We start from the raw sequence: 3135 nt of genomic DNA, 5'->3' as shown, positions 1-3135 counted from the left end.
TACAACAAACAGTCATTTGAATTATACCAGCATATATTTCATTCAGATGACACCATATTGTGATCGTCTGCCAAATGTTCTCAGGAATGCTTACGCTTTCTAATACGTCCTTTTCTGGGCAACTGTCTTCCAATATCTGGGTATTTATGAAAATAACAATCATCCCCCGCTTTTTCGAAGGCATTACCTGGGGGTGAGGGAGGTGAGGAAAGGCAGGTGGAGCAACAGATTTTCACTCAGAAATTCTCTCCAGGGACTTTTTGAGCCTACTGGCAGAAGAAACCAATGTCTTCGCACTTGGAATGGTATTAATGTGATTTTTTCCCTCTCTTCTTGCCTATTTTAATCTATCTTTCACACTACTAGACAACAAGATTCCAGAATTTTAAAATCTTAAAGAATTCAATCCTTTCCTACAACTATAGGTGAAAATTTTAGATTTCTTATTGTAGAATCCTCAAATCTTAATAAGTTAAGCAAGTTTAAATGAGTCAACAAACATTCTCTGTTATATTCAGTTTTTACTATTTCTAGTTATTCTTCAGTTTTTAGGTTTGGACATCAAATTTTAAATCCAGAGTAATTAATGATTAATAAAATATTCAAATTTATTTTAAATGAAATCTGAGTGGGGAAAGGTGCTGTAATTTTTTGTGAACATAATAACGTATCTACTTGACTCTTCTAAAACATCTAAATTCATCACGGCTTTTTTCTACCTATTCCACCCCTTGAAAACCTCCAAAATATCTATATTCTTTATCCCAGTATTTAACTGCTACACATTTCTGTAATGTCATATTCTGTAATGTGAATACATAACACATGGTTACATTGTCAGTACTGCTGCTAAGTAAATCATTAGCTAGAGAAGGATATATTATTTATACTACATAGCACTTAGAATTCTGCTGAATAACTAGAATACAGAGCAGGTATAGGTGCTACTACATGAGTTCTCACTGCTACATAGTTTTGATAATTAATTTTAATGTGAATTCTATGAGGTAGGTTTTTATAGCCAATTTACAGATGTGGAATCTGAAGCTTGAAGTGGTCACATAACTTTTTGAAGATAATTCAGCCAGTCACTGAGAAAGATAGAAATCAAATGCATTTTTCTTTAATCACAGCCCGTGACTTTTCTACTACACAATACTGTATCTACACCTTTACCAAATAAGTACTTGTTTGTACATGTTCCCTTTATTTGTTCCATGTGTGGATTTTTACAACTTTACCTTAATTTTATGCTCATTAAAGAAAAACAATATATATCATATTACTTTTTATATTCTGTTCCTTATGGAGAATCAGACTGGTTTCTGGCCATAGCAAACGGAAGAAGGGCCTCACATTAAGTCACAATATACTCCAAAATGTCAGAATGAAGTTTTCATGTTAAAATTTATATATCCAAGAGTGAAAAATGCTGACAATCCCCTACATAGTAGGGCATCGCACATGGCAGAGGATGACATGAGCTATATAACTGGCAACCATAAATAATTTGTATTAGTTTTAAGACAATGTAAAAATTATAAATTCTTGATCTATATAGAAAGTAAAAACTGAAATTAATTCACTCTGTGAGAAAAATTTGTCACAAATCTTCATGGCAGGATGTGTTCTTTGCTCCGCCCGAATTTATATGGTAGAAATCACTTTAGAAATCTGTTTTAAATCTGTGTTCTATTTTCATGGATTTTGTAAAGTTAAATCATATGGAGTGACGCAAATTCCATTTAGATAGCAAAGTCTCTTCCAAAACATAGGCAGTAAGCTATTCTACAGAAGATGCAGGGTTTTATATTTAAAAAAAAAAAAAAAAATGTAAATTTGTTCAATTATATATAAAGCAACTGTGGATCACCAAAACATGGAATGTCATAAAACTTACAAAATAAGTTCTTACAAAATAAAGGAATATTGACACTTACAAGTTGCATTCAAAAAATGTTTGGGGAGAAAAACTCTCACAGTTGTTATGCTACTTTAATGAAAGCTAGCATTTTATCAACTGTGATATAAAAATATATATATATATATATATATATATATATATATATATATATACATACATATATATATTGTCAGTTATGGCGGGGAAAGACAAAAAAGCTGTGGAACTAGGAAAGGTTTTAAAAAAGAGAGGTTTTTCCCTTAAGTGGTAAGAAATGGGAAACTAAGCTTTCGGGACCTGGCCCAGCAGGAGGCACCATCATGGGAGTTCACATCCGCCACAACAAGGACCCAAAGGTTCGGCACAAGGAGCCCAAGAGACAGGATCTACCTGAGGCTGTTGGTCAAGCTGTACAGTTTTCTGGCCAGATGAACCAACTCCGCACTCAACTAGGCCATGCTGAAGAGGTTGTTTATGAGTCTCACCAACCGGCCATCTCTGTCCGTTTCCCGAATGATTCGGATGATGAAGCTTCCCGGTCAGGAAAACCAAACAGCCATGGTTGTGGGGAACAACATGGATGCCGTGTGGGTTCGGGAGGTGCCCAAACTGAAGGTGTGTGCCCAGCGCGAGACCAGCCAGACCGCAGCAGCATCCTCAGGGTGGGGAGCAAGATCCTCACTTTCCACCAGCTGACCCTGGACTCTCCCAAGGGCAGCAGCACCGTCCTGCTCTCCGGTTTTCACAAGGGCCGAGAGGGGTACCGGCATTTCGGCAAGGCAGGGAGAACCATGCACAGCCACACCAAACCCTAAGTCCACTCCAAGGGCCGGAAGTTCGAGTGCACCGGGGGCCTACAGGCCTGCTGAGGCTACAAAAACAAACCCTGGATCCTACCCTCTTATTAAAATGATTTTGGATACTGACAAAAAAGGAAAGAAAGAGAGAGAGAGAGAGAGACAGAGAGAAAGAGAGAAGAAACTACGACTCCTCCTTAAGTGAAATCAAAGCCTGCTAAAAGATACCTGGAAAGCATTTTAAAAGGTTTCTTTTCCCAAAGCTTATCGAGGGCATAACATAACAAGGGTTTTCAAAATTTAAAAAGAAGACTAAATTAGCACCAAGAGAAAATTAGGAAAGCTTTGTCAATTATGTGCATGTACACATGCCATGTGACATTATTTTAAATTCCATTCCAATTATTTTATAGAGAAGGTAACTTAGTGTTGTTA

At 36.7% G+C, this 3135-nt stretch overlaps 1 pseudogene; it reads left to right on the top strand.

The window, feature by feature from the left end:
- The first annotated feature begins 2223 nt into the window (after positions 1-2223).
- LOC111530842 lies at positions 2224-2772 on the top strand (annotated as a pseudogene).
- The last annotated feature ends 363 nt before the right edge of the window (positions 2773-3135 follow it).

Source organism: Piliocolobus tephrosceles, chromosome 4 (genome assembly GCF_002776525.5).
Source record: "Piliocolobus tephrosceles isolate RC106 chromosome 4, ASM277652v3, whole genome shotgun sequence".
In the NCBI taxonomy this organism is placed as follows: Eukaryota; Metazoa; Chordata; class Mammalia; order Primates; family Cercopithecidae; genus Piliocolobus; species Piliocolobus tephrosceles.
The sequence above is the reverse complement of the archived record's forward strand: the minus strand, read 5'-3'. Positions and strand labels throughout refer to the sequence as shown.